This window comes from Somniosus microcephalus, unplaced genomic scaffold (assembly GCF_052327205.1).
Source record: "Somniosus microcephalus isolate GS21.2 unplaced genomic scaffold, FLI_Smic_1.0 unresolved_chr1, whole genome shotgun sequence".
In the NCBI taxonomy this organism is placed as follows: domain Eukaryota; kingdom Metazoa; phylum Chordata; class Chondrichthyes; order Squaliformes; family Somniosidae; genus Somniosus; species Somniosus microcephalus.
The window spans coordinates 19765951-19791005 of NW_028225179.1; the positions used below are offsets into that span (position 1 = coordinate 19765951).

General features: G+C 49.5%; 1 protein-coding gene across 4 annotated transcripts in view; it reads left to right on the forward strand.

The window, feature by feature from the left end:
- The first annotated feature begins 7253 nt into the window (after window positions 1-7253).
- Window positions 7254-25055, forward strand: part of LOC147093865 (uncharacterized) — a 31242-nt gene continuing 13440 nt past the window's right edge. For 2 of the 4 annotated variants that reach the window (XM_085974365.1, XM_085974367.1), the window contains exon 1: window positions 21240-21402. The gene's annotated coding sequence lies outside the window, so the exon portion shown is untranslated. Of the gene's footprint in view, window positions 7309-20867; window positions 20904-21239; window positions 21403-25055 lie in introns of those variants that run through there. The other 2 variants (XM_085974366.1, XM_085974368.1) reach the window with 2 other exon arrangements.

The following is a 25055-nucleotide window of genomic DNA, read 5'->3' on the forward strand; positions in this document are numbered from 1 at the left end:
TAACTCAACAGCCCAGAAGGAGAACATGCCGGCGGAACCAACCCAAGCGGGTACACCACCGATGCCACGGAGACGTGCTTCGGTGCAATGATGATAACCCAGGCGGGTTCGGGAAATGGAACGTGATCAACTGGGACACCTACATTGGGCTTATTAGACAGCCCCACCGCTCGCTAATGCTGAGATACATACACAGAGGAACATTGCCATGCCATTGGACCAAGTGTAAATTTGATTACTTCTGTCAACGCCAGGTGACCAAGTCTGTTACTGTAGGACCATGCAACAGAACTACCGATACCAAAGGACAAAGCTATTATCCGAAGTCCAACCAGGAAAGGAAAAGAAATGGACTGCCCCCTATAAGCAGCTTCGACTATTCGAGGGTAGAAGGTATCCTCACAAAGAGACATGAATGAGATCTCCAACACACTTTAACGGTTGATTATCATAGAATGATAAAAGGAGGGAATGAGAATACCAAGGTCAAGGAAATAGATACAAGAAACTGTGAAGGCAGCAAGAAGTAAAATAAAAAGGCTAAACTGATCTTTGGCTGCTAATATGACTGGCGCCCACAATGTCACACCTTGCTGGTAGGAACAATGTAAGGCAGCGTGCAGAAGTTATACAGGCAATAGGCGATCAGAAAACGCATTACCATAATGTTTAGGTGATCATGAACACATTACCAGGATGTTTGCTTAGCTGTAACCCATTCAGTTAAATGTGACTTCTTTATTTCAAACTGCCAGGCCAGGAAATCAAATTAAATGTATACGTGCACAGCTCAGGATTGGTGCAGGAATGTACGAGGTGTTAATGTCTTCTCAAATGCAAGTATAATAATGTAGCACACTGTATGACAAATTGCTTGCTCTGTTGGGTTCGTCAGACTCTTGCAGGAGTCGGTGCCGACATTTCAGAGTAAGACTCCGCGGAAAATAAATCATTTGAATTCTCCAGTTGCATTTGACTCAGTGATTACTGAACCAGACTGAGGGTAAAAGAATCCGTTCTATCATCACAGCATACCCTCCCACCCAGCCTTGTGTCATCTGCAAATTTGGAGACATTACATCCAATTCCCTCGTCCAGATCACTAATATATATTGTGAACAGCTGGGGTCCTAGGACCGATCCTTGCGGTACCCCACTAGTCACTGCCTGCCACTCGGAAAACAACCCATTTATTCCAACTCTTTGCTTTCTGTCCGCCAACCAGTTCTCTATCCAAGTCAATACTTTGCCCCCAATCCCATGTGCCTTAATTTTGCACGCTAATCTCTTATGCGGGACCTTATTGAAAGCCTTCTGTAAGTCCAAATACACCACATCCACTGGTTCTCCCTTATCTATTTTACCAGTTACATCCTCAAAAAATTCCAGTAGATTAGTCAAGCATGATTTACCTTTTGTAAATCCATGTTGACTTTGTCCGATCCTGTCACTGCTTTCCAAGTGCTCTGCTATTACATCTTTTATAATGGACTCTAGCATTTTCCCCACTACCGATGTCAGGCTTACCGGTCTATAATTCCCCGCTTTTTCTCTACCACCTTTTTTGAATAGTGGGGTAACATTAGCTACCCTCCAATCCATGGGTACTGTTCCAGAGTCTATCGAGTTCTGGAAGATGATCAGCAATGCATCTACTATTTCTAGGGCCACTTCCTTAAGTACCCTAGGATGTAGATTATCAGGCCCTGGGGATTTATCGGCCTTCAGTCCCATCAATTTTTCTAACACCATTTCCCTACAAATACTGATTTCTTTCAGTTCCACCCTTTCATCAGACCCTATGTTCCTGGCATCTCTGAGAGAAAGACTTGCATTTGTATAGTGCTTTCATGACCATCAGATGTCTTGAAGTGCTTTACAGCCAATGAAGTACTACAATGAAGCAGTCACTGTTGTAATGTGGGATAGAGCAGGGGAATTATCCCCAGTGTCCTAGCCAATGTTTATCTCTCAATCAACATAAAAAGATAGATTATCTGGTCATTATCACATTGCTGTTTGTTGGAGCTTGCTGTGCGCTAACTGACTGCCGTGTTTCTTACATTACAACAGTGACTACACTTCAAAAGTACTTCATTGACTGTAAAACACTTTGGGATGTCCGGTGATGGTGAAAGGTGCTATATAAAGACAGCAAAAAATAACAAAATGATTGATTAAGAAAGGGAAGATAGATTATGAAAGTAAATTAGCAAAAAATATAAAAACAGAGAGAAAGAGTTTTTATAGTTATATAAAAAGAAAAAGGATGGCTAAAGTAAATGTTGGTCCCTTAGAGGATGAGACCGGGAAATTAATGGTGGGAAATATGGAGATGGCAAAAACACTGAATGAATATTTTATATCAGTCTTTACAGCAGAAGACACTAAGAATATCCCAACACTGGACAAACAGGGGGCTAAAGGCGGGGAGGAGCTAAACACGATCAAAAGCACTAAGGAAGTGGTACACGGTAAAATAATGGGACTCAAGGCAGATAAATCACCTGGACCTGATGGCTTACATCCTAGGGTCTTGAGGGAAGTGGCGGTAGGGATTGTGGATGCATTGGTAATAATTTTCCAAAACTCCCTGGACTCAGCAAAGGTCCCGGCAGACTGGAAAACTGCTAATGTAACACCCTTATTTAAAAAGGGCAGTAGACAGAAGGCTGGAAACCATAGACCGGTTAGCCTAACATCTGTGGTAGGTAACATTTTGGAGTCCATTATTAAGGAGACAGTAACAGGACATTTGGATAATCATAATTTAATAGGACAAAGTCAACATGGTTTTATGAAGGGGAAGTCATGTTTGACAAATTTGCTGGAGTTCTTTGAGGAAGTAACATATAGGGTGGATAAAGGGAAACCAGTGGACGTAGTGTATTTCGACTTCCAAAAGGCATTTGACAAGGTGCCACACAAAAGATTATTGCTTAAGATAAAAAATCACGGGATTGGGGGTAATATTCTGGCATGGATAGAGGATTGGCTATCTAACAGAAGGCAGAGAGTTGGGATAAATGGTTCATTCTCAGGCTGGCAGTCAGTAACAAGTGGTGCTCCGCAGGGGTCAGCGCTGGGTCCCCAACTCTTTACAATCTATATTAACGATTTGGAGGAGGGGACCGAGTGTAACATATCAAAGTTTGCAGATGATACTAAGATGGGAGGGAAAGTCGTGAGTGAGGAGGACATAAAAAACCTGCAAGGGGACATCGACAGGCTAAGTAAGTGGGCAGAGATTTGGCAGATGGAATACAATACTGGAAAGTGTGAGGTTATGCACTTTGGCAGGAAAAATCGTAGAGCAAGTTATTATCTTAATGGCAAGAAACTGGAAAGTACTGAAGTACAAAGGGATCTGGGGGTCCTGGTGCACGAAACTCAAAAGGTTAGTATGCAGGTGCAGCAAGTGATTAAGAAGGCCAATGGAATGTTGGCTTTCATTGCTAGGGGGATAGAATATAAAAATAGGGAGGTATTGCTTCAGTTGTACAAGGAATTGGTGAGACCGCACCTGGAATACTGCGTACAGTTTTGGTGTCCATACTTAAGAAAGGACATACTTGCTCTCGAGTCAGTACAAAGAAGGTTCACTCGGTTAATCCCGGGGATGAGGGGATGGACATATGAGGAGAGGTTGAGTAGATTGGGACTCTACTCATTGGAGTTCAGAAGAATGAGAGGCGATCTTATTGAAACATATAAGATTGTGAAGGGGTTGGATCGGGTGGATGCGGGGAGGCTGTTCCCGATACATAGATACATAGAAGATAGGAGCAGGAGTAGGCCATTCGGCCCTTCGTGCCTGCTCCGCCATTCGATGAGATCATGGCTGATCCTTTAATTCAGTATCCCGTCCCCGCCTTCTCTCCGTAACCCTTAACCCCTTTTGCCCGTAGAAATATATCTAATTCCCTCTTAAATATATTTAATGAGCTGGCGTACACTGCCCTCTGTGGCAATGAGTTCCACAGGTTCACCACTCTCTGAGTGAAGAAATTCCCCCTCATCTCTGTCCTAAATGGTTTAGCCCTTATCCTTAAATTATGTCCTCTAGTTCTGTTCTCACCCGCCAAGGGAAACATTCCTTCTGCATCCAGTCTGTCTAGACCTGTCAGAATTTTATACACTTCTATGAGGTCCCCTCTCAATCTTCTAAACTCCAGTGTGTACATCCCTAAACTACATAGTCTCTCCTCATAGGTCATTCCCGCCATTCCTGGTATCAGCCTGGTGAATCGCCGCTGCACCCCCTCCATGGCAAGAACATCCTTCCTCAGATGAGGCGACCAAAACTGTACACAGTACTCGAGGTGTGGTCTCACCAGTGCCCTGTACAGCTGCAGCAAGGTATCCCTGTTCCTGTATTCTAACCCTTTTGCTATGAAGGCCAGCATACCGTTTGCCTTCTTGACCGCCTGTTGCACCTGCATGCTCGCCTTCAGTGACTGGTGTACAAGAACACCCAGGTCTCTCTGTACTTCCCCCTCTCCCAATCTATTGCCATTTAAATAATAATTTGCCCTCCCGTTCCTGCACCCAAGGTGGATAACTTCGCACTTGTCCACATTATAGTGCATCTGCCATTTATCCGCCCAATCGCCCAGTCTGTCCAAATCGCTCTGGAGCTTCCTGGTCTCTTCCTCTGAGCCCACCCCCCCTCCTAGTTTAGTGTCGTCTGCAAATTTGGAAATGCTGCATCCGACTCCCTGATCCAGGTCATTAATGTAAATTGTGAACAGCTGGGGGCCCAGGACAGATCCCTGTGGTACCCCACTTGTTACTGCCTGCCATTCAGAAAATGAGCCGTTTATTCCAACTCTCTGTTTTCTATCTGACAGCCAGTTCCCTATCCACGCCAAAACTTTCCCCTTTATCCCATGAGCCTCAATTTTCCATGCTAATCTTTTATGTGGGACCTTATCGAAGGCCTTTTGGAAGTCCAGGTACACCACATCTACTGGCTCTCCCCCATCTATTCTACCAGTTACTCCCTCAAAAAATTCCAATAGATTAGTCAAGCACGATTTACCCTTTGTAAATCCATGTTGACTCTGTCCTATCCTGTCCCCATTTGCTAAGTGCTCCGCTATTTCATCCTTAATGATGGACTCCAGCATTTTGCCCACAACTGATGTAAGGCTTACAGGTCTGTAATTACCTGCTTTTTCCCTACCCCCCTTTTTGAATAGTGGGGTAACGTTAGCTACCCTCCAATCCATCGGCACTGTTCCCGAGTCTAATGAATTCTGAAAAATCATCCTTAGTGCATCCGCTATCTCTAGGGCCACCTCCTTCAGTACCCTAGGATGCATGTTATCAGGCCCTGGGGATTTGTCCACCTTCAATCCCTTTAGCTTCCTTAACACCATATCCTTAGAGATATTGATTTGCGTCAGTTCCTCCTTTGCCAATGTCCCTATTTTTCCCGATATCCCAGGGAGGTTTTTTGTGTCTTCCTTCGTAAAGACTGACCCAAAGTATGCATTTAGTTGATCTGCCATTTCCTTATTTCCCATTATATATTCCCCCGTATCTGACTGCAATGGACCAACTTTGGTTTTCACCAGTCTTTTCCTTTTGATATACTTATAAAAGCTTTTGGAGTTAGTTTTTATATTTTCCGCCAGCTTGTTTTCGTAAGCTATTTTGCCCCTCTTGATTATGCCCTTTGCCCTCCTTTGCTCTATCTTAAACTGTTCCCAATCTTCCGCTCTGGCGCTTTTTTTGGCTATTTTATACGCCCTATCTTTGGATTTTATGCTGTCTCTAATTTCCCCTGTTATCCACGGTTGAGTCACCTTTTTAGATTTCCTTTTATGCCAGATTGGTATAAACAATTTTTGCAATTTTGTCATTCTATCTTTAAATGTTTGCCATTGTTTATCTACCTCCAGTCCTCCCAGGAACGTTGTCCAATCAGACCTACTCAGTTCCCGGTGAAACTAGAACTAGGGGGCATAGTCTTAGAATAAGGGGCTGCTCTTTCAAAACTGAGATGAGGAGGAACTACTTCACTCAGAGGGTGGTAGGTCCATGGAATATGCTGCCCCAAAAAGCTGTAGAAGCTACATCATTACATAAATTTAAAACAGAAATAGACAGTTTCCTAGAAGTAAAGGGAATTAAGGGTTACGGGGAGCGGGCAGGAATTTGGACATGAATCTAGGTTCGGATTGGTCATGGCCCTGTGGGTAGCAGAGCGGGCCCAGGGGCCGTGTAGCCTGATCCTGCTCCTATTTTGTGTGTCTAATTCTGTTAGTTTCAGGAGATGGTTCTGTGATAGTAGATTGGTGGTTAGGATCAGATCAGCCATGATCTTATTGAACGGCGGAGCAGGCTCGAGGGGCCGATTGGCCTACTCCTGCTCCTATTTCTTATGTTCTTATGTTCTTAAGTCTTTGTTTCTTTACTGATCTCACCAGCGACCTCTTCTAGCTGATGATTTATTGACATTACAAGAGGATTTGAGTACAGGACTAAAGAAGCCTTACTCCAATCGTACAGGGCCTTGGTGAGACCACACCTGGAGTACTGGGTACAATTTTGGTCTCCTTACCTAAGGAAGGATATACTTGCCACAGAGGGAGTGCAACAAAGGTTCACGAGATTGATTCCTGGGATGGCGTGACTGTCGTATGAGAAGAGATTGAGTAAACTAGGCCTGCATTCTCTTGAATTCAGAAGAATGAGAGGGGATCTTATTGAAGCATACTCAATTATTACAGGGCTTGATAGGGTGGATGCTGGGAGAATGTTTCCCTTGGCTGGGGAGTCTAGAACCAGGGGCCACAGCCTCAGGATAAAGGGTCGGCCATTCAGGACTGAGATGAGATGAAATTTCTTCACACAGAGGGCGGTGAATCTTTGGTATTCTCTACCCCAGAGGGCTGTGGAGGCTCAGTCATTAGGTATATTCAAGGCTGAGATCGATTTTTGGACTCTAAGGGAATCAAGGGATGTGGGGATCGGGCCGGTGAATGGAGTTGAGGTGGATGATCAGCCATGATCTCATTGAATGGTGGAGCAGGCTCGAGGGGCCGAATGGCTACTCCTGCTCCGACTGGGGACAGCCGAGAGTCCGCGCATGCGCACGCGGGGCGGCGGTTTGGGCCGAGTCCGGCACAGCAACCCCTCCCGGTCACCAAGGGCAATAACTGCGCATGCCCAGAGGAGACCAGCCCCCTCCCCCACTTGGAGCTGCGCCTGCGTGGTCGGATCCTGCCGGACAGAGTCGGTGCGGGGCATTCCGGGGAGGGGCCTTGGTGTTGGGTCCAGAGTCGCGATCGGTGACGCAAAGTGAGTTTTCTCTGCTCCGATTGGGTGGAGAATCGCGCGGGGTGGTGGGGGGAGGGGTGGATCGGGAGAGAATAAAGCGAAATAGAAAAACCCCGGCGAGGCACCGGACCGAGCGGCGTCAGTTGGACGGTGCCAGTTGGACGGTGCACGTGATCTCCTCGGGGACACGTGACCCGGGCCCACGGGCTGAGTGACGGGAGCTTCCGACCAATAGGGAGTGAGCGGGGCAGGGCTGGAGGAGTGAGCCGGCGGCTGTTCCTCCAACCAATCGGGGAGCCCGAGGGGCGGGACTAGCGCAGGCTGACTGTCTGATCCGCAGGGCAGCGAGTTTCTCCAGTCCCTTGTTCAGGGCCCGGGGCCAGGGGAGGCTGTGGGCCTTTATTCCCCTCATTGGACACAAGGCTCTTTGGCTCACAACACACTGGCTCAGGTTTTAATGGAGACTTTTTAAATTCATCAATAAAAGCAGATAAAACCCGTGCTTCTGTGGAACAAACTTTCTTAATGTTTTATAGAATCAGAGAATGGTGACAGCACAGAAGGAGGCCATTCGGCCCGTCGAGCCCGTGCTGGCTCTCTGCAAGACCACTTCAGCTAGTCCCACTCCCCACCCTTTCCCCGTAACCCTGCAAATTTTTTTATTTCAGGTACGCGAGGGGGCGAATGGCCAGCTCCTGCTCCTATCTTCTATGTATCTATTATCCGAGGCGCAGGTAGGCCCCACAGTGGTGGCAGACCTGTGTGGAGCGAGGCGGTGATATAAAGAGCGAGGCAGAGCAGGTAGGCCCCACAGCGGCGGCGGACCTGTGAGGAGCGAGGCGGTGATATAAAGAGCGAGGCGGCGGAGCAGGTAGGCCCCACAGCGGCGGCGGACCTGTGAGGAGCGAGGCGGTGATATAAAGAGCGAGGCGGCGGAGCAGGTAGGCCCCACAGTGGCGGCGGACCTGTGAGGAGCGAGGCGGTGATATAAAGAGCGAGGCGGCGGAGCAGGTAGGCCCCAAAGTGGGGGCGGACCTGTGAGGAGCGAGGCGGTGATATAAAGAGCGAGGCGGCGGAGCAGGTAGGCCCCACAGTGGGGGCGGACCTGTGAGGAGCGAGGCGGTGATATAAAGAGCGAGGCGGCGGAGCAGGTAGGCCCCACAGTGGGGGCGGATGGTGATATAAAGGGGGGAAAACTCTCCATTGGTTGGAATCATATCTAGCACAAAGGAAGTTGGCTGTGGTTGTTGGAGGTTATTCATCGCAATCACATGACATCACTGCAGGAGTTCCCCAGGGCAGTGTCCTAGGCCCAACCATCTTCAGCTGTTTCATCAATGACCTTCCCTCCATCATAAGGTCAGAAGTGGGGATGTTCGCTGATGATTGCACACTGTTCAGCACCATTCGAGACTCGTCAGATACTGACGCAGTCCGTGTCCATATGCAGCAAGACCTGGACAACATTGAGACAGGCAAGTAAAATTCGCACCACACAAGTGCCAGGCAATGACCATCTCCAACAAGCAAGATTCTAACCATCTCCCCTTGACATCTCCTGCTGAATCCCCCACTATCAACATCCTGGGGGTTACCATTGATCAGAAACTGAACTGGACCAGCCATATAAATACTGTGGCTACAAGAGCAGGCCAGAGGCTGGGAATTCTGCAGCGAGTGTCTCACCTCCTGACTCCCCAAAGCCTTTCCACCATCTACAAGGCACAAGTCAGGAGTGTGATGGAATACTCTCCACTTGCCTGGATGAGTGCAGCTCCAACAACACTCAAGAAGCTCGACACCATTCAGGATAAAGCAGCCCGCTTGATTGACACTCCATCCACCACCTTCAACATTCACTCCCTCCACCACCGGCGCACTGTGGCTGCAGTGTGTACCATCTACAAGATGCACTGCAGCAACTTGCCAAAGCTCCTTCAACAGCACCTTCCAAAGCTGCAACCTCTACCACTTAGAAGGACAAGGGCAGCAGACGCATGGGAACATCACCACCTACAAGTTCCCCTCCAAGCCACACACCATCCTGACTTGGACCTGTATCGCCGGTCCTTCACTGTCGCTGGGTCAAAATCCTGAAACTCCCTTCCTAACAGCATTGTGGGTTTACCTACACCATAAGGACTGCAGTGGTTCAAGAAGACGGCTCACCACCATCTTCTCAAGGGCAATTAGGGATGGGCACTAAATGCAGGCCTAGCCAGCGACGCCCACATCCCATCAATGAATAAAAATTTTTTTTTTTAAATATAAAGAGTGAGGCGGCAGAGCAGGTAGGCCCCACAGCGGCGGTGGACCTGTGAGGAGCGAGGTGGCAGTGATATAAAGAGCGAGGCGATGGAGCAGGTAGGCCCCACAGTGGCGGCGGACCTGTGAGGAGCGAGGTGGCAGTGATATAAAGAGCGATGCGACGGAGCAGGTAGGCCCCACAGTGGCGGCGGACCTGTGAGGAGCGAGGTGGCAGTGATATAAAGAGTGAGGCGACGGAGCAGGTAGGCCCCACAGTGGCGGCGGACCTGTGAGGAGCGAGGTGGCAGTGATATAAAGAGCGAGGCGGCGGAGCAGGTAGGCCCCACAGCGGGGGCGGACCTGTGAGGAGCGAGGTGGCAGTGATATAAAGAGCGAGGCGACGGAGCAGGTAGGCCCCACAGTGGGGGTGGACCTGTGAGGAGCGAGGTGGTGATATAAAGAGCGAGGCGGCGGAGCAGGTAGGCCCCACAGTGGCGGCGGACCTGTGAGGAGCGGTGGCAGTGATATAAAGAGTGAGGCGACGGAGCAGGTAGGCCCCACAGCGGGGGCGGACCTGTGAGGAGCGAGGTGGTGATATAAAGAGCGAGGCGGCGGAGCAGGTAGGCCCCACAGTGGCGGCGGACCTGTGAGGAGCGAGGTGGTGATATAAAGAGTGAGGCGGCGGAGCAGGTAGGCCCCACAGTGGTGGCGGACCTGTGAGGAGCGGCGGCGGTGATATAAAGAGCGAGGCGGCGGAGCAGGTAAGCCCCACAGTGGCGGCGGACCTGTGAGGAGCGGCGGCGGTGATATAAAGAGCGAGGTGGCGGAGCAGGTAGGCCCCACAGTGGGGGCGGACCTGTGAGGAGCGGCGGCAGTGATATAAAGTGAGGCGACGGAGCAGGTAGGCCCCACAGCGAGGGCGGACCTGTGAGGAGCGAGGTGGCAGTGATATAAAGAGCGAGGCGACGGAGCAGGTAGGCCCCACAGTGGCGGCGGACCTGTGAGGAGCGGCGGCAGTGATATAAAGAGCGAGGTGACGGAGCAGGTAGGCCCCACAGTGGGGGCGGACCTGTGAGGAGCGAGGCGGCAGTGATATAAAGTGAGGCGGCGGAGCAGGCAGGCCCCACAGCGGGGGCGGACCTGTGAGGAGCGGCGGCGGTGATATAAAGAGCGAGGTGGCGGAGCAGGTAGGCCCCACAGTGGGGGCGGACCTGTGAGGAGCGAGGCGGCAGTGATATAAAGAGCGAGGCGACGGAGCAGGTAGGCCCCACAGTGGGGGCGGACCTGTGAGGAGCGGTGGCAGTGATATAAAGAGCGAGGCGACGGAGCAGGTAGGCCCCACAGTGGCGGCGGACCTGTGAGGAGCGGCGGCGGTGATATAAAGAGCGAGGCGGCGGAGCAGGTAGGCCCCGCAGTGGGGGCGGACCTGTGAGGAGCGAGGCGGCAGTGATATAAAGTGAGGTGGCGGAGCAGGTAGGCCCCACAGTGGGGGCGGACCTGTGTGGAGCGAGGCGGCAGTGATATAAAGTGAGGCGGCGGAGCAGGTAGGCCCCACAGCGGGGGCGGACCTGTGAGGAGCGAGGTGGCAGTGATATGAAGAGCGAGGCGACGGAGCAGGTAGGCCCCACAGTGGCGGCGGACCTGTGAGGAGCGGCGGCGGTGATATAAAGAGCGAGGCGGCGGAGCAGGTAGGCCCCACAGCGGGGGCGGACCTGTGAGGAGTGAGGCGGTGATACAAAGAGCGAGGCGGCGGAGCAGGTAGGCCCCACAGCGGGGGCGGACCTGTGAGGAGCGAGGCGGCAGTGATATGAAGCGAGGCAGCGGAGCAGGTAGGCCCCACAGCGGGGGCGGACCTGTGTGGAGCGAGGCGGCAGTGATATAAAGCGAGGCGGCAGTGATATAAAGCGAGGCGGCGGAGTAGGTAGGCCCCACAGTGGGGGCGGACCTGTGTGGAGTGAGGCGGCAGTGATATAAAGCGAGGCGGTGGAGCAGGTAGGCCCCACAGCGGGGGCGGACCTGTGTGGAGCGAGGCAGCAGTGATATGAAGCGAGGCGGCAGAGCAGGTAGGCCCCACAGCGGGGGCGGACCTGTGTGGAGTGAGGCGGCAGTGATATAAAGCGAGGCGGTGGAGCAGGTAGGCCCCACAGCGGGGGCGGACCTGTGTGGAGCGAGGCAGCAGTGATATGAAGCGAGGCGGCAGAGCAGGTAGGCCCCACAGCGGGGGCGGACCTGTGTGGAGTGAGGCGGCAGTGATATAAAGCGAGGCGGCGGAGTAGGTAGGCCCCACAGTGGGGGCGGACCTGTGAGGAGCGAGGCGGCAGTGATATAAAGCGAGGCGGTGGAGCAGGTAGGCCCCACAGTGGGGGCGGACCTGTGTGGAGTGAGGCGGCAGTGATATAAAGCGAGGCGGCGGAGTAGGTAGGCCCCACAGTGGGGGCGGACCTGTGTGGAGCGAGGCGGCAGTGATATAAAGCGAGGCGGCAGAGTAGGTAGGCCCCACCAAACTCAGAGCTCCGAGAGCGTGAGAGAGAAGTAAAAAGTCATCGAACTGTAACGTCACCAGAAAGCAGGTACGCGATTGGTTGGTGAGTATTTCTTGCTTTCTCCTTTTTTACAAACTTAAATTTTGTGGTTTTTAGTTTATCGGGTGTCTGTGGTGTAGCGGGGACTGCTGGTAAACAAGGGCCCTTGAGTATATCATTTAATTGTTGTGTAATTGGTGGGATTGATTTGAATTAATTTAATTTGAATTAATTAAAGGGTAAGTCATGGCAGGAGAGCTCGGCCCCGTGGTATGCTCCTCCTGCGCTGTGTGGGAAATCTGGGACACTTCCTGTTTCCCTGATGACCATGTGTGCAGGAAGTGTATCCAACTGCAGCTACTGACAGACCGCATTGCGGAGCTGGAGCTGCGAGTGGATACATACTGGAGCATTAGAGATGCTGAGGAGGTCGTGGATAACATGTTTAGGGAGTTGATCACACTGCAGGTAAAGGCTGCACAGGCAGGAAGAGAATGGGTGACCACCAGGCAGAGCAGTAGGCGCAGGCAGGTAGTGCAGGAGTCCCCTGTGGCCACCCCCCTCTCATACAGATATACTGCTTTGGATATTGGTGAGGGAGATGGCTTATCAGAGGAAGGCAGCAGCAGCCAACTTCCTGGCACCAGGGGTGGTTCTGCTGCACAGGACGGGAGGAAAAAGAGGGATGGAGCTATAGTAATAGGGGATTCTATTGTAAGGGGAATAGATAGGTGTTTCTGCGGCCGCAAACGAGACTCCAGGATGGTATGTTGCCTCCCTGGTGCAAGGGTCAAGGATGCCTCAGAACGGCTGCAGAACATTTTGGAAGGGGAGGGTGAACAGCCAGTTGTCATGGTGCATATAGGTACCAACGATATAGGTAAAAAACGGGATGAGGTCCTAAAAGCTGAATATAGGGAGTTAGGAGGTAAATTAAACAATAGGACCTCAAAGGTAGTAATTTCAGGATTGCTACGAGTGCCACGTGCTAGCCAGAGTAGAAATAGAAGGATATTTCAGATGAATACGTGGCTAGAGGAATGGTGCCAGGGGGAGGGATTCAAATTCCTGGAACATTCGAAACAGTTCTGGGGGAGGTGAGACCAGTACAGACCGGACGGTTTGCACCTTGGCAGGACCAGGACCGCTGTCCTAGGGGGAGTGTTTGCTTGTGGTCTGGGGGAGGGTTTAAACTAAAATGGCAGGGGGTTGGGAACCTGAGCAAGGAGACAGAGGAAAGGGAAACCAGGATAGAAGCAAAAGGAAGGAGAAAAACAAAGGCAGCAGTCAGAGAAATCAAGGGTTTAAATCAAACATGGCCACAGTAAATAATAATTCTAAAAGATGTAAGAGTGTTAAAAGAAACAAGGCTGAAGGCCTTGTGTCTTAATGCAAGGAGCATTCGTAATAAGGTGGATGAATTATCTGCGCAAATCGAGGTAAACGGATATGATATGATTGGGATTACGGAAACATGGCTCCAGGGTGACCAAGGCTGGGAACTCAACTTCCAGGGGTATTCAATATACAGGAAGGATAGGCAAAAAGGTGGGGTAGCATTGCTGGTTAAAGAGGGGATTAACACAATTGAAAGGAAGGATATTAGCTCCGATGATGTGGAATCTGTATGGGTAGAACTGAGAAATACCAAGGGACAGAAAACGTTAGTGGGAGTGGTATACAGACCTCCAAACAGTAATGCGGAGGTTGGGGATGGAATTAAATGGGAAATTAGAGATGCGTGCAATAAGGGCACAGCAGTTATCATGGGTGACTTTAATCTACATATAGATTGGGCTAACCAAATGAGTAACAGTACTGTGGAGGAGGAATTCCTGAAGTGTATACGGGATGGTTTCCTGGGCCAATATGTCGAGGAACCAAGTAAAGATCAGGCCATCTTACACTGGGTATTATGTAATGAGAAAGGATTAATTAGCAATCTTGTAGTGCGAGGCCCCTTGGGTCGGAGCGATCATAATATGATAGAATTCTTCATTAAAATGGAGAGTGAAGTAGTTGACTCAGAGACTAGGGTCCTGAATTTAAATAAAGGAAACTACGATGGTATGAGGCGTGAGTTGCGTAGGATTGATAGGGGAATGTCACTCAAAGGGTTGACAGTGGATAGGCAATGGCAAACATTCAAAGATCGCATGGAGGAACTGTTGTGTATGTAATATGTGTGCTACTTTGAACCTATGGACAGGACTGCACTACTTGTAGGGCGTAGTGATACGCAGTACCACTCCTGGCCATAGGGGTATAAATAGTACTGTGGGTACTGATCTCCCCTCAGTTCCCGCCTGTGGGCATGAAGTAAAGACCTACGTATAGTCCCTACCTCCAACCAGTAAAGACCTGTTTGAGTTATATGTTTAAGTCTTTGTGTTAATTGTTCAATACAATACACATACTTAACACTGGCGACGAGTCAGGTTCTTACCCTGCGGCAGTTGAAGAGAGGGTTCAAACATCACCACCCCACTAGAAGCGACAGGCTTTAGGACTCTGAAGCCTCCATCAGCGACTGAGCACTGGAGTGCAGCAGCCATCCTGACAGCTTCCAGCGACTGACAGAAGTCTTTCTGCAGTTTCCTTGTTCAACCTAGGTGGTGGGGTAAGCCGTGCAGCGTTGGCTGCAAAGACAGGGCTGGGGAAGTTGGAGAAGATAAGGGCGATCGCAATCCCTGATAAGAGCCGCGGTGAAACGCGCGAGCGGGTAAGCCAGAGCCCGGGAGGGAGCGAGCAAGAGCCGCGCGAGCGGGTGAGCCAGAGGCCGGGAGCCGCTTCAAGTGCGAGGCGCAGCGCGGGCCAGCGATCGGGACCAAAGATAAGGGCCGCACTCGGACTGAAAGGCACGGCGGCTGCAGAAGCTCAAGGTGCGAGAGCCGCGGTGCACAGCGCGGGCTATCGATCGCGGCGAAGATAAGGGCCGCACTCGGGGGCTGAAGGGAGACGGCGTCGGGGGACGGGTGAAGACCGCCAAGCGAGGGAAAACCGCCATTTTGTGGGCGGAGGACAACGGCAAGAGCGGGAAGCCGCCATCTTTGATAACAAGTAAACAAAATAAAATCTGAGAAATTGCAAATCTACAATGCCTAAACATGGGAATATTAGCACCTTTGATAGTGACCTCGAAGATTGGGCCATATATGTTGAAAGAGTAAAAAATTATTGTAAGGCCAATAAAATTCGTGACCAAGATAAAGCTCTAACATTATTAAATTTAATGGGTGCGAAGACATACGGGCAATTGAAACACCTGTTATCACCAGATGAACCGGCGGATAAGACGTTCGATGAGATTGTTACTGTCCTGAAAGATCATCTAAACCCCACGCCGCTGATGCTAGCGGAACAATTTAAATTTTACGACAGAAGGCAGCTACAGCATGAAAGCAATGCTGAATATTTGCTGGAATTGCGTAAATTCGCGAAATATTGCCAGTTTGGAACGGGACTGACAGATGCACTACGAGACAAATTTGTGTGTGGTTTATTTAAACAGGATACACAAAAGCGACTGTTCGAGGAGAATGAGCTGACGTTTGAGAAGGCGGTCACTATGGCAGCAGCACACGAAGCCGCAGCGAGAGGCACGGCAGTAATGCAGCTACGGTCACCGGAGCTCAGTGCACACAAATTGGGTGTGAGTTCTGGCAAATGTTATCGTTGTGGAAAGACAACGCATGATCAGAACCAGTGTTGGTTTAAAAACCAAGAATGTAGAACGTGTGGTAGGCTTGGACATATAGCTAGAGTATGCAGGTCAGGGAAGAAGACCAGCAACAAGAAGTCACCGCAAGGAAAATACGCAAAGTTACACAAGGTGACCGAACAGGAGTCCGATTCAGACGCTAGCAGTAATGAACTGGCTAGCTTAAGCTGTAATGAACTGGCTAGCTTAAGAGTACTCAACGCTGGTAAGGGTGCAGACCTCCAGACAATTTGGGTCACTCTTCAGATAGAAGGAGTCCAAGTAAAACTGGAATTGGACACTGGATCGGCATTGACAGTCATAAATAAGAAAGATTACGGAAAGTTATTCCAACATATTCCCCTACAGGATACGGGGATTATATTGAAAACATACACGGGGCAAAGAGTGTACCCCATCGGGAAAATAGAGGTTGCAGTGGTCCACAAGGGCGAAGACAGTCAAATAATGGACTTATATGTGATATCTGAAGGAGGTTCTCCACTACTAGGACGGGAGTGGATTAGGAAAATGAATATGGACTGGCATTTCCTACAAACAATGACGAGTGAGAACTCGGTGAAGATAGTCGGCCCAGACTCTGGAACGGACGATGGTAAGCCCAACTCAGGTGCAAAAGACAAAGTTTCAGCACAGAATTCCACTGAGCAACAACAACATAGTTTAACTGTGGATTCTGAGTCTGGCAAGTCTACTGATGTGCCCATTTCTGAGGGACACCGTCTCGAACTCAACTCCATTTCAAACTACAACAGCAATTAGAACAAATGCTTCGCCGTTTTGAGCAAGAGTTGAATGCAACGAAAGAGTTCTTTGATATAGAGTTGGAGAATCTGGAAAGACAACAGAAGCAGCTGATGGAGAAAATGGAGCAGGAGCACACAAAACGTCTGATGTCAGAGGAGTTAACGGTCAGCCAACTCCTGCATATGCTGAAGGACAGGACTCTGAAATGGGAAAAACTTGAACACGAACTTCAATATTCAAACGAAAGGGGTTCGGAGCTCTCAAAGGTTATTGGAAGAGCTGAGGTGGCAACACAGACTGAGATGACTGTAACAGAGCAGCCCTTGGATGCCAAAAGTACGCTGACTCACGTCAACGTAGAACAACAGACTGCTGAAACATCTGCTCCGGTAGAGGGAATGAATAGTCCGATCAATCAATCTCCAAAAGAAGTTGAAGTAGTAAAATCTCAAATGAGGTCATTAGGAAACGACTTGCTGAAAGCCCAGAAAAAGCTGGATGAAGAGGTACGCATGAAGAAGTCTCTTCAGGAAAGATGTCTGGACTTGGAACAAAAGCTGGGTATGGAGGAAATAGAAGACCCTCTCGCTGGCCTAGATCAGGACGACACTGAATATTACTATGTCCTGTCCTGCCCAACTTGTAACTTCGACTCCCACCATACAGAAATCATGGAGGAGCACCGAAAGTCTACGGAACATCGGGAGAAGGTGGCTCTACTACGGAAAAAGGAGGAAGAGAAGGAGGAACTGCGCATGCAGCTGGCAGCTGACAGTGGAGCCCAGAGAGTCTCCAAGAAGCAGAAAAGGAAAAGTCGAAACAGAAGATGACCCATCTGAACCATTATTACCTCTACCAGATCACACACGTGGTCCCTCCGAATGGAGCCAATTCAGTTCGGAAGTTCAAACTGTTAAATCCATGGAAGGACTATTGAATGAGTCACTCCAGCAACGTGAACCGACTACACCACAGAGATTGAATCTGTGAACTGTTTTCCGCAGAGACTGAATCTGTGATCTGTTTTGACATGAAGTTATCTATGTATCTATGTTATTCTGTTATGTAAACCTGAAGTTATATATGTATATATGTTATTACGTTATGTTAAATGGGGAGATGACTGTAAAGCTAGGAAGGGAGGAATGTTGTGTATGTAATATGTGTGCTACTTTGAACCTATGGACAGGACTGCACTACTTGTAGGGCGTAGTGATACGCAGTACCACTCCTGGCCATAGGGGTATAAATAGTACTGTGGGTACTGATCTCCCCTCAGTTCCCGCCTGTGGGCATGAAGTAAAGACCTACGTATAGTCCCTACCTCCAACTGTTTGAGTTATATGTTTAAGTCTTTGTGTTAATTGTTCAATACAATACACATACTTAACAGGAACTACAGAATTTGTTCATCCCAGTTTGGCATAAAAATAAAACAAAAAAGGTGACTCAACCGTGGCTAACAAGGGAATTTAGGAATAGCATAAGATCCAAGGAGAGGACATATAAATTGGCCAGAAAAAGCAGTAAACCTGAGGATTGGGAGCAGGTTAGGATTCAACAAAGGAGGGTTAAGGGATTAATTAAGAGGGGGAAAATAGAGTATGAGAGTAAGCTTGCAGGGAACATAAAAACTGACTGTAAAAGCTTTTACAGATATGTGAAGAGAAAAAGATTGCTGAAGTCAAGCGTAGGTCCCTTGCAGTCAGAATCAGGGGAATTTATAATGGGGAACAAAGAAATGGCAGACCAATTAAATACATACTTTGGTTCTGTCTTCACAAAGGAGGACACAAATAACCTCCCAAAGATGCTGGGGAACATAGGGTCTAATGACAGGGAGGAACTGATAGAAATCAGTATTTGTAGGGAAATGGTGTTAGGGAAATTGATGGGATTGAGGGCTGATAAATCCCCAGGGCCTGATAATCTACATACTAGGGTGCTTAAGGAAGTGGCCCTAGAAATAGAAGATGCATTGCGGGTCATCTTCCAAAATTCGATAGACTCTGGAACAGTACCCATGGATTGGCGGGTAGCTAATGTTACCCCACTGTTCAAAAAGGGTGGTAGAGAGAAAACGAGGAATTACAGACCGGTAAGCCTGACATCGGTAGTGGGGAAAATGCTAGAGTCCATTATAAAAGATGTAATAGCAGAACACTTGGAAAAAAGTGACCGGATTTGACAAAGTCAACATGGATTTACAAAAGGTAAATCGTGGTTGACTAAACTACTGGAATTTTTTGAGGATGTAACTGGTGAAATAGATGAGGGAGAACCAGTGGATGTGGTGTATTTGGATTTTCAAAAGGCTTTCGATAAGGTCCCACGTAAGAGATTAGCGTGCAAAATTAAGGCACATGGGATTGGGGGTAATGTATTGACTTGGATAGAGAACTGGTTGGCAGACAGAAAGCAAAGAGTTGGAATAAACGGCTCTTTTTCCGAGTGGCAGGCAATGACTAGTGGGGTACCACAGGGATCGGTCCTTGGACCCCAGCTATTCACAATATATATTAATGATCTGGATGAGGGAACTAGATGTAATATCTCCAAGTTTGCAGACGACACAAAGCTCGGTGGGCGTGTGTGCTGTGAGGAGGATACCAAGAAACTCCAGTATTATTTGGTCAGGTTGGGTGATTGGGCAGAAGCATGGAAGATGCAATATAACGTGGATAAATGCGAGGTTATCCACTTTGGTGTCAAAAGCAGGAAGGCAGATTATTATCTGAATGGCAATAGATTGGGAGAAGGGGATGTGCAACGAGACCTGGGCGTCCTTGTGCATCAGTCGCTGAAAGTAAGCATGCAGGTGCAGCAGGCGGTTAAGAATGCAAATGGTATGTTGGCCTTCATAGCGAGAGGGTTTGAGTACAGGAACAAGGATGTCTTGCTGCAGTTGTACAGGGCCTTGGTGAGACCACACCTTGAGTATTGAGTGCAGTTTTGGTCGCCTTATCTGAGGAAGGATGTTCTTGCCATGGAAGGAGTGCTGCGAAGATTCACCAGACTGATACCTGGGATGGCAGGAATGACGTATGAGGAGAGATTGGGTCGATTGGGCTTGTACTCGCTGGAGTTTAGAAGAATGAGAGGGGATCTCATTGAAACGTATAAAATTCTAACAGGACTACACAGACTAGATGCAGGAAGCATGTTGCCGATGTTCATGGATTCCAGAACCAGGGGTCGCATAGAAACATTGAAGATAGGAGCAGGAGTAGGCCATTCGGCCCCTCGAGCCTGCTCCGCCATTCAATGAGATCATGACTGATCATCCAAATTCAGTACCCTGTCCCTGTCTTCTCCCCATATCCCTTGATACCTTTAGCCTTAAGAAATATATCTAACTCCTTCTTGAATACATTTAATGAATTGGCCTCAACTGCCTTGTGTGGTAGAGAATTCCACAGGTTCAACACTCTCTGGGTGAAGAAATTCCTCCTCATCTCTAAGTCTAAGGATAAGGGGTAAGCCATTTAGGACAGAGGCCGTAGGCAGTAGGCCAATTCATTAAATATATTCAAGAAGGAGTTAGATATATTTATTGAGGCTAAAGGGATCAAGGGATATGGGGAGACAGCAGGGACAGAGTACTGAATTTGGATGCTCAGCCATGATCTCATTGAATGGCGGAGCAGGCTCGAGGGGCCGAAGCGCCGACTCCTCTTCCTATCTTCTATGTTTCTTCTTTGTTTAATCTGAAGAACACATGAGAGAGGGGGAGGGAGTCCCTTTAAATGTAGAGGAGGTGGGTGTCCCATTAAATGTGGAGGGGTGGGTTTCCCTTTAAATGTGGAGGGGGTGGTTGTCCCTTTAAATGTGGAGGGGGTGGTTGTCCTTTTAAATGTGGAGGGGGTGGGTGTCCCTTTAAATGTGGAGGGGGTGGGTGTCCCATTAAATGTGGAGGGGGTGGGTGTCCCATTGAATGTGGAGGGGGTGTGTGTCCCTTTAACTGTGGAGGGGGTGGGTGTCCCATTAAATGTGGAGGGGGTGGGTGTCCCATTAAATGTGGAGGGGGTGGGTGTCCCTTTAAATGTGGAGGGGGGAGGGGGTCCCTTTAAATGTGGAGGGGGTGGGTGCCCCTTTAAATGTGATGGGGGAGGGGTCCCTTTAAATGTGAAGGGGGGAGGGGGTCCCGTTAAATGTGGAGGGGGAGGGGTTGGGGGTCTCGTTAAATGTGGAGGGGGAGGGGTTGGGGGTCTCGTTAAATGTGGAGGGGGTGGGGTGTCCCTTTAAATGTGGTGAGGCGGGGCCGCGCATGCTCATTCGGCCCCCTCACCACACCACCAGGCTGCCAGTGCACCTGTGCGGGGCCTCGTGGGAGTAGACGGAAGGCCGGGCCCGGGGAAAAGGCGGAATCAGCGGCCGGGGTAAAGTCAAGTGTTGGGGAATCGATTTAAATCGGGGTGAGGGGGGGAGCGGAGAGCGAGATTATAAAGTAAAATACGAGAAAAACCAAACCTGGGAGTCGGGGCGGGCGGACCTCCGCGGACGCCGAGCGGAGCGGATTGACCCGCGCGGAGTGGCGGATTGAGCCGGAGCAATGTGATTCTGACTGACGGGAGTGCTGACCAATAGGAAAAGGGCTGAGCTGGGAGGACTGAGCTGGGCGGCCTGATCCTCCAACCAATGGCGGCGCGGCTAGGGGGCAGGACCTTCCGCCCCGGCGCTGAGGCTGGGGCCCGATTGTGACGTCTTCAGAAGAAGAGGCCCAATCAGGTGGATGGAGGCCCGACCCGGCCTGTGACTGACGGGAGCTCTGACCAATAGGACGAGGGGGGGGCCTCCAACCAATGGCGGCGCGGCAAGGAGGCGGTCCTCCTCTCCAGCTCAGGAGAGCTGGGCCCGATTGTGACTCGCTGACCCCAGGTGAGAGCAGCTCAGGCAGCACAGAGCTGGGGCTGGAATCTGGGAGAGGGGCCACAGGCAGCACAGAGCTGGGGCTGGAATCTGGGAGAGGGGCCACAGGCAGCACAGAGCTGGGGCTGGAATCTGGGAGAGGGGCCACAGTTAGAACAGAGCTGGGGCTGGAATCTGGGAGAGGGGCCGCAGGCAGCACAGAGCTGGGGCTGGAATCACGGAGAGGGGCCGCAGGCAGCACAGAGCTGGGGCTGGAATCTGGGAGAGGAGCCGCAGGCCGCGGGCCTGGCAATGGGGCACAAGCTTCACAATACAAGCTTCTTTGAAATGCAAAATTGTTTCCTACAGACAGCCTTGGTCACTCGGCAAAAAAACTGTTTAACAATTCATCATAACTCTCCTGCTTTAGGAGAGGGGTAGAGTGCAAAAGCAAGGAAGTTATGATGAAACTGTGTAAAAGACTGGAGTCAGCTGTGGCTCAGTGGATAGCAGAGTCAGAAGGTTGTGGGTTCAAATCCCTCTCCAGGAATTTGAGCATATCAAGCGAGGCTGACACTCCAGTGCGGTGCTGAGGGAGCGCCGCACTGTCGGGGGGGGCAGTACTGAGGGAGAGCCATATTGTCGGAGGGGCAGTAATGAAGGAGCGCTGCAGTGTCGGAGGTGCCGTCCTATGGATGAGACGTTAAACCGAGGCCCCCGTCTGCCCACTCAGGTGGACGTAAAAGATCCCGTGGTGCTATTTCGAAGAAGTTATCCCCGGTGTTTTGAGCCCAACATTTATCCCTCAATCAACATGACGAAAAAACATTGTCTGGTCATTATCACATTGCTGTTTGTGGGAGCTTGCTGTGTGCAAATTGGCTGCCGCGTTTCCCACATTACAACAGTGAATACACTTCAAAAGTACTTCATTGGCTGTAAAGCGCTTTGGGACGTCCGGTGGTCGTGAAAGGCAGTAAAGAAGGCAAATGGTATGCTGGCCTTCATTACAAGAGGATTTGAATACAGGATTACAGAACTCTTACTCCAATTATATCTTCTTCTTTCTTCTTAGGCAGTCCCTTGGAACCGAGGATGACTTGCTTCCACATTAAAAATGAGTTCTCAGGTGTGAGGGTAAACCGGGAGAGCTTCTTCTCCCCGAGACGGACCCTCTGATATAAAGGGTCGACTGGATCCATGTTTATCTGTAATTTAAACAGTGGTCTGGTCGTCTTCCGAGCTCTTTACCCTAGAGGAGAGGGTAGAATGGGGGTCTTTAGTGTTAAATGGTTTCACTTGGGTCCATTGCTTCCATCGCATACCCATCGGTTCCTGTAGACAAACACACGTATCACTTGTCATTAATACAGTACATGGCCCCATCCAACGGGGCCCATTCCCTTTCTTCCGATAACTTGCGTCATTACTTGTTGACCTATTCTGGGCAACTCGGCTGGTTTAAGTCCAGCATTCTGCCTTTCTAGATGTTTAATCTGTTGTTGGTTCCTTACTTCTTTATTTAGTGCTTGTACCTCTTGATTTAGTTGTACTAAGTATCGCCTTAATCTATCTTGCACTGGTCCTGGTTCTCCCACCCCTCCAGCCAAATCCTCTGGTAGTCTCATAGCTCGTCCTGTAATTAATTCATGGGGGGTCAGTCTGGTCATTCGTCCTGGGGTGGCTCACAGCCTCATTAATATGCTGGGTAATAATTCCGACCATCGCTTCCCTGTTTCTTGGATGGCTTTTGTCAGTGCATTTTTCAGTGTCCTATTCATTTTTTCTACCATCCCCGAGCTCTGGGGGTGATATGGTATGTGGTATTTTTGTGTCACATGTAGCAGCTTACAGATTTCTTTCATTATTTTGCTGGTGAAATGGGTGCCGTTGTCTGAGTCAATTTGCAGAGGCACTCCCCAACCGGGTATAACCTCGGTAGCCAATATTAGTGCAACTGTTTTTGCAGAGCAGTCTCGGGTGGCAAAGGCTTCCACCCACCTGGTAAATTGGTCAATTATTACCAGGCAATATTTCTTCCCCCGGTCCTGCGCTAAGGGGCCGGTGAAGTCAATTTGTAAGTTTTCCCAGGGTCCTTGGGGCCTGGGTTGGTTTGCTACTCTAACTCGACATCTCTGTCCTACATTATTCTTGTGCATATTATACAGCGGTGGCAATATTTCACTACTTCCTGACCTATCTTTGGCCACCACCAGTACTGTGTCAGTAGGTGCAACATGTTACTTCTGCCAGTATGTGTTACACCATCGTATAGCGCCATCAGTTGTTGTCTACAACATTCCGGTGCTGCCACCCTGGTTACGTGGGCCCCATTTCCAAATTCCATCTTGTAATTGCGCGCCAGCTTGTCTCCATTTCTCCTTTTGCTCTTTACTAGTATTTTCTTGCAGCTCCATTATATTCACTTCCTGTAACCCAATGACTATCATGACCATATTTATTTCATTTTTGAACGCGTCCTCTGGTTGCATTTATTCCGCAGTTACTTTTGCGGCTAGATCTGCATAACTATTCCCCATAGGGGCCTGGTGCTGGGGTTCATAGAAACATAGAAGATAGGAGCAGGAGTAGGCCATTCGGCCCCTCGAGCCTGGTCCACCATTCAATGAGATCATGGCTGATTATCCAATTTTGGTACACTGTCACTGCCTTCTCCCCATATCCCTTTAGCCTTAAGAAATATAACCAACTCCTTCTTGAATATATTTAATGAATTGGCCTCCACTGCCTTCTGTGGTAGAGAATTCCACAGGTTCACCACTCTCTGGGTGAAGAAATTCCTCCTCATCTCAGTCCTAAATGGCTTACTCCTTTTCCTTAGACTATGACCCCTGGTTCTGGACTCCCCGGCCATCGGGAGCATCCTTCCTGCATCCAGTCTGTCCAGTCCTGTTAGAATTTTATAAGTTTCAATGAGATCCCCCCTCATTCTTCTAAACTCCAGCAAGTACAAGCCCAATGGACCCAATCTCTCCTCATACATCATTCCTGCCATCCCAGGTATCAGTCTGGTAAATCTTCGCTGCACTCCCTCCATGGCAAGAACATCCTTCCTCAGATAAGGCGACCAAAACTGCACACAATACTCAAGGTGTGGTCTCACCAAGGCCCTGTACAACTGCAGCAAGACATCCTTGTTCTTGTACTCGAATCCTCTCGCTATCAAGGCCAACATACCATTTGCCTTCTTAACCGCCTGCTGCACCTGCATGCTTACCTTCAGCGACTGGTGCACAAGGACACCCAGGTCTCATTGCACTTCCCCTTCTCCCAATCTATTGCCGTTCAGATAATAATCTGCCTTCCTGTTTTTGCCACCAAAGTGGATAACCTCACATTTATCCACATTATAGTGCATCTGCCCAATCCTCCAACCTATCCAAATCATACTGGAGTTTCTCGGCATCCTTCTGACAGCACACACACCCACCGAGCTTTGTGTCGTCTGCAAACTTGGAGATATTACATCTAGTTCCCTCGTCTAGATCATTAATATATATTGTGAATAGCTGGGGTCCTAGGACCGACCCCTCCGGTACCCCACTAGTTACTGCCTGCCACTCGGAAAAAGAGCCGTTTATTCCAACTCTTTGCTTCCTGTCTGCCAACCAGTTCTTTATCCAAGTCAGTACCTTGCCCCCAATCCCATGTGCCTTAACTTT